Source organism: Echinops telfairi, unplaced genomic scaffold (genome assembly GCF_000313985.2).
Source record: "Echinops telfairi isolate 266 unplaced genomic scaffold, ASM31398v2 ScPeMD7_7463;HRSCAF=8501, whole genome shotgun sequence".
In the NCBI taxonomy this organism is placed as follows: domain Eukaryota; kingdom Metazoa; phylum Chordata; class Mammalia; order Afrosoricida; family Tenrecidae; genus Echinops; species Echinops telfairi.
The window spans coordinates 4,113,425-4,119,879 of NW_022111363.1; the positions used below are offsets into that span (position 1 = coordinate 4,113,425).

General features: G+C 45.9%; 1 pseudogene; it reads right to left on the reverse strand.

Annotated features, from left to right (window-relative positions):
* Nucleotides 1-5,477: 5,477 nt before the first annotated feature.
* Nucleotides 5,478-5,604, reverse strand: LOC115873132 (annotated as a pseudogene).
* Between the last annotated feature and the right edge of the window lie 851 nt (nucleotides 5,605-6,455).

Here is a 6,455-nt window from a genome sequence, read left to right on the forward strand (position 1 = left end):
CTGTTGGGGGATAGAGAGAAGAGAGGGAAACAAAAGTAACAATGTAGCTGAGCCCTGAGCCCTGTCCATGGGGCTACAAGGGTTTAATCCCTGCTCAGAGGTGGTGGCAAGTTGTGGCTGTGTTGAGATTAAGCCCCTGTGCCAGCTCCAAATGGTCCTGGCTCCAGCCAAGACAGTGGTGGGGCTAAGGTCAAACCCTGGCCAGCCTCCACTGTGGTAAGCCAAAAGCCTCCAGCCCCTCAAAACCTGTGGATCTGTGCCTACTTATCTGTATGATGCTCCTCCTGTGATCCAGCAGTGTTGAATTTCCCTCTTAGTAACGCTCCTGGGCTGATTTCTGCGGAGTCCCTCTGGTACGTGTTACTCAGTCGCCATCTTCCTGGAAATACATCTTGCCATCTTCCCGGAAGTCCGTCTACTTTTTTCCTTAGTATAGTTATTGAAACCCTAAGCACAAGAAGTACTTTTCCTTAGACTTAAAAGACTGCACCATAAAGTAAAAAAAATAAAACAACTACTAACTACCTGTCCCAACTTCCTGAGACAAGATAGAAACTTAAACAGAAAACATAGAAAAACACACAATGCACCAATATGTGCAACTAACTCAAAACACAGGCTTGTATAAATATATAGGGAACACAGTGGGGTTTCTTGTTGTTGTTTTTCTTTCAAGCATAGAACATTTGGGGGGTGATATTGCCTCAATTTAGCAAAACAACAACAACAACAACAAACAAACAAAACAGGTTATCAGTAAACAGAATAATTTTCCAGAGCCTTAGATGGAAGGATATTTATCCTTGGAAAACAAATCTTTCCTTTGGGAAAGAAAAGACACATCAGAATTCACGTTTTTCACAGTCACTATTGAAATTCTATATGACTTCCAGGTTATTCTGTTAAGGTATGAGCCCCAACCAGCACCCTCGGAAGGTGGGAGGCGGGGTAGAACCTAGGCTCATTTATCAAACCTGTTAACAGTCAGGTTGAAGGTTTGGTTTACCAGAGTCAGATGTAATTGTTACCAGCAGGGTGATCTTCTGGGATTCTCCCTAACAGCCAAACTCAAACCTGTTTTCATTCTGAACTTCATTCATTCTGTCATCTAGAAGACTTCGTTTTCTTGTTTTAAATATATTAGTTCCTCTCCTTGGAAAGTATCTTTTGTGTCCGTCTGAGATGGGTTTTTAAAACACTTTCTATCAATAACTGGGTCAAGCGTTCCCCAATTCATATACATTTTGTTCCATGTCATCGATTGCCTCCCCACGGTGTAACATCCCTTCTCCCGTGTCCTCCCTCCGGGAGTTTTGTCCACATTGTCGCTTCTTTCCTAACCCTTCTGAACTTTGTCGCTGGGTAAAAGCTTCCCTTTTATCTCAGATAGTTGGTTACTATAAGACATCTGTGCCTGCCTACATTATTGTTGGCCTCACAGATCCCTTTATTGTTTGGCTAAAAATGGAAGCACTGGGGTGAGTTCATTTCCTGACAAAAGGCCAGAGTCTCAGGGTTCCCACCAGTCTCTATCCAACCAGTAAACCTGGTCTTTTTTTAAAAGGATTTTGACTTTTTGTTCCACATTTTTCTCTAACTCTATCCAGGACCTTCTAATGTGATTTCTTTCAGGATTGTTGGTAGTGGTAGCCAGGCATCATCTAGTTCTCCTTGTCTCAGGGGCATGGAAAGTGATGTTCACATGGTCCGTTAGTTCATTGTACTACTTCAGTATACTAGTCCATTGTTTGCATGAGGCTTCAACCATTGTCCTTTAGATGGTCACTTAGAGCTTGTAAGATCCCAGTTGCTCCTCACCAAAGTACTATCTAGAACAGTATCTTTGTGAACTATGTTATGTCAATTGGTGTAGGTGTCTCCTAAGACCCTGATCCTGAGCCCCCAGGCCCAGTGAATTATTCTTTCAGAATGTTTGTTTATGTCTAAGACATTTTCATAATTTTGTTCCCTGTATGCTACACCATATTCATGAGTATATTTGCAGCAAAGGTAAATATACATATACAAAGATCCTCTGTCCAACCTGTACATATCGGTGGGTATACTTCCATTTTGCCACCCCCCATACCTGCTCAGCAGGCATGTCCACCCATGCATCTATATACAGGATTGTGTATATAATAGTATTTACCTATGTTGCCTTTAGCACTTGCACTTTGCTGAATCTTTTGATTAATTCCAATTCAATTAATTCCAGTAATTTTCTTGCTGAGTCTCTGGGATCTTCTATGTATTGGATATGTATAGGATCAAGAGACAGTTGTGTGAACAGAGCAAGGGAATACTGTGTGGTTTAAAATTTAGGAATGCTGGGTGTTAGGGTTGTATCCTCTTACCATATTTATTCAACCTTTTTACTGAACAAATAATTAAACTGTCTTATATAAGAAGAATGCAGCATCAGAGCCTTGCTTGCTGACAGTGAGGACTTGAAACGCTTGAAGAAGATCAAGGATTGCAGCCTTCAGTATGGATTACAACTCAATGTAAAGACCAAGATTCTTACAACGGGGCCAGTAAGTAACATCCTGATAAGTGAAGAAAAGATGGGCCTTTTCAAGGATTTCGTCTTGCTTGGGTCCATAATCAATGCTCATGGAAACAGCAGTCAAGAGATGAAACAACAACAACAACAAAGAGATGAAATCATAGAAAGCAAATGTTTAGAAAGTAATGATGGCATCATATGTACAAATATGACTGATACAATTGATGTGTGGATTGTTATAAGAGCTGTAGGAGTCCCCAATAAAATGATCTTTTAATTTTAAGAGAGAGAGAGAGAGAGATGAAACAACGCATTGCATTGGGTAAATCTGCTGCAGAAGGACCTCTTTAAAGTATTGAAAAGCAAGGAAGTTACTTTCAGGGCTAAGGTGTGCCTGCCCCAAGCCATGGTGCCTCAATCACCTCATAGGGCTGTGAAAGTTGGACACTGGCTGAGGGAGACCAGAGAAGAGTCGCGGCGTTAGAACTATGGCAGGGGAGAAGAAGATGGAAGTACCATGGACTGTGTGTTGGTCAAGGTTGACCAGAGAAATAAATTCAGACACTCCTATGTGCACAAGAAAGAGCTTTTATGATTTTGAGTTAGACTCCACATTTTTCTCTCCTATCTTTTCAGAGCAGTTGGTAATGCTTTCTCTGAAAAGAATCAAAGGAGAGAACAGACCAGCTGTTCTCGTCTCAGGCTTGTGAAGATGTTTGCATGGCCCATTGGATGAGTTGTTTCCATTTGTGTTTTTAAGCACTCTTCTTTTCTTTGTGTAGGGAAAAATCTAATAGTTTCTCCCGAGATGACTACTCATAATCCTTTAATTAAGACTGTAGCTACTTACACAATAAATTAGGATGTAAAATACTGGTTGGGAGGCTGCTATGCCCATTGAACTTGGTGTCCTCTGACCCTATGGCCCTGATACCCCAAGTTCAGCAACTCATTCCCTTGCGGTATTTGGTTTTCATGATTTTTGTTTGGGCCGGGTATGGACCATGCAGCCCCTTCCCCCAGCCTCTCAGAAAGACAGGTGATCTGCTGGACTTTGCAGTCTCTGCCTCCAGCATCGCAAAGAGCTTATCTCTCTGGGCGGGGTCCACACAGCCCCTTCCCCCGCCTCTCAAAGCCAGAGGAGGACTGTGCAGCCTCTTCCTCCACATTCCAAGAAGCTGGTCTGTGAAGGACTCAGACTGCAGCTGCACACCAGGAAGCCTCCCTTCTCCTTGTCAGCGCAAGCACCAGCAGCTCTCTTCACCTCGTTTGCATATTTCCCTGACCCCAAAACACCAAATATCCCACTGCCCCACCAATGGGTGCGACTTCCCTGGTTGGGTCTCGGAACTGCCCGGGAGATCAAGATGCTCCCGTCCCTTTCTCTGCTCTCCCTTCCCTCCAGGGAGCTCTTTCCCTACCCTAATAAAGCCACTCTTACCCTCACGTTCTCTGTCTCAATTCTATCTCCGTTCAGAGTCTCAGTGCTGACCTCTCAGTTTTGTTCACTGTACATTCCACCACCTTCATGGATGTATTAAACCAAAAATAAATACATGCTTACAAATATCCTCTGTCAAACTGAGTTTTATATTTTTAGCTTGGTGTCTAGTCACCTAGTTGTTCAGGATTGTCTATCTACATTATGTAATCTACAATCATGTTTCCATGCTTCCTAGTACTTAGAGCATTTGTTCCATTTTCTTGTCTCCTAAGTTAGCTAGACAGATTTCAAATTATGTCAGATATGCGTGATGACGACGACCTTCATATCCCTAAATTGGATTTAACTGGGACTAACTGTAGCCTGTTACATTTTCTGATTTCCCGTTATTTTAAGAAATCCCCTTTGTTTTTATCATATGACTACTGTCATTTATCATATGAATTTATCAACAGCTTTCAACAACTGATAACTAACATGTTAATATAACCATATGACTTTTCTCTCTTGAGCTATTGAGAGCTCTAAAGGTTTCCTTTTAAGCTCTTATGAACTAAGTGAACTGATATATGGATACTTTTTGGAGCAATAGCACTTCACAGCTGTCAACACTATTTATGCACAGTCTGAATGAAGGCACAAAACTCAAGAGGGTTATGAGGATTCATAGCATCTGGGGTGTGTCTGGAGGCACAAAAAGATGCAGACCAGGGAAGGCCCAACTGGCTCATAGCCAGAGCTTTGAACTGGTTCATTCTGGTTTGACCCTCTGCGGAGAATTTGCATTTCAATACAGAGTTTACTGACTCATAATCTACGTTTTAACAAGATCAGAAGGAGGGTTGAGCCTGAATGGACTGCTTCAGGGCTCTGCTCTGAACTGCCCACAAATTGCAGGCTTTAGTAAAAATGGACTGCTTCTGCAATTTCCCCTGTGGACCTCTGGTGACGCTCTGTGCTGCCTAGGATAGCCTTCCATCCCTCTTATTCTTTCTACCTCAGCGAGGGGGACTCCAGGCTCAAATTAAAGACTGCCTCTTGCTGCGGCTTCCCAGATCCAAACCCAGCCCCATGGAGGCCATTCTGACGCATAGAGTAGGACAACTGCCTAGAGCTTCCAGCACTGGTAAATCTTTACACGGACAATCTCCCTTTTCTCCCTGGGAGCCGCTGGTGGATTTGAACTGCTGTGTTTGCTGTTAGCAGCCTAAGCGGATGTAACCCATCAGCCACCAGGGCTCCTTTCTTCCACATTCACCACCTCCCAAATCCCCATTCCTCAATGCCACCTCATCTTCTATGAACCTGTTCTCAAGAACAGGTGTGGACAAACAGACTAGAAAGTCAACTGTTGCGTTAAGTCATCTATTCAAGAAGAGACACCTGCAGGACAGACCTAGAAGGAGAGACACCTTAGGCAGCAGTCTCTCTGAACTTACAAACTTTGGGTGGGGCTGTTATCTTAGTCAAGAATCGGTATGTGTTTCTAGCTTGGGCAGTGTAAGCAGTCGGTCGTACTTGTTAGTTTTTTTTAATCGACTTTCCCACATTTGGGGAAATCACAGGGGTCAGCACATCCGGAGTGCAATGGATAACCTCGCCCTGGGAAAACCACCTTCGTGATCAAGGTATCTCCCTGCCAGGTAAGTGTGGTTGTACGTTTTTTACTGGCTTTTTCCTGGCCCTCCTGTTCAGCGGGTGCGGGTACGGGTGCCGGGCGGGGCGGGGCCACGTTGCAGTTCGGAAATCCAACTTGGAGTCCGTAGCAAGGGAGTCTGGGATACTTAGCCGAACTAGCTGGACATGCATGCACACAGCTCCTCTAGTCTTTGAACGCTGGGTTAGTGCCGGGACGTGGGGTCACTGGGTTGTGGGACGTGGGGTCACTGGGTTGTCTCCCGGGTCCTCGAGTGTCCCTGCGCTTAACGCAGGGGAACCGGAACATTTTGGAGGAGAGGCTTGGGGTGGGTCGCTTGAGTGTCACTCAAAGACTGCAAAGGTGTCACGAGCCAGTTTACAACGTCTGTCCTGCTCCTGGTCGTGCCTGTTGGTCTCCCCGTGGTCTCTCCACGTCCGGCCTGCTTCCGCAGTCATTTCCTCTGCACACCGCCTACTACTATCCCCTTCTGCTGGGAGCGATGCTCGATCCAGGTGCCTTCCTGCGTGTTGGGGTCCGTCTGCGCTCCAGGCGCCCCGGGACTTGGCCGAGTGGGTGCTCGGTAAGTGGTACTTGCAGCCCTGGTCGTTCGGGGTCCAGGACCGCTTTGCAGCCCGGGGCCTGCAGGGCGGACTCCGCCTAGGCAGAGGGCATCCAAGCCCCCTCCCCGCGCCCGGAAGCCGGGCTGCCAGCCATGGGAAGACTACACTTCCCAGCGATCCCAGGAAAAACGAACACCCTTGGCTTTGACAGCCGCCGCCACAAGTCTTTCCGCCTGCCCAGCCTGCCGGTGCGCTGGGCGCTGGGCGCTGGGCTAGGGCGGCCTGGGCCGCCAGCGTAGCCGC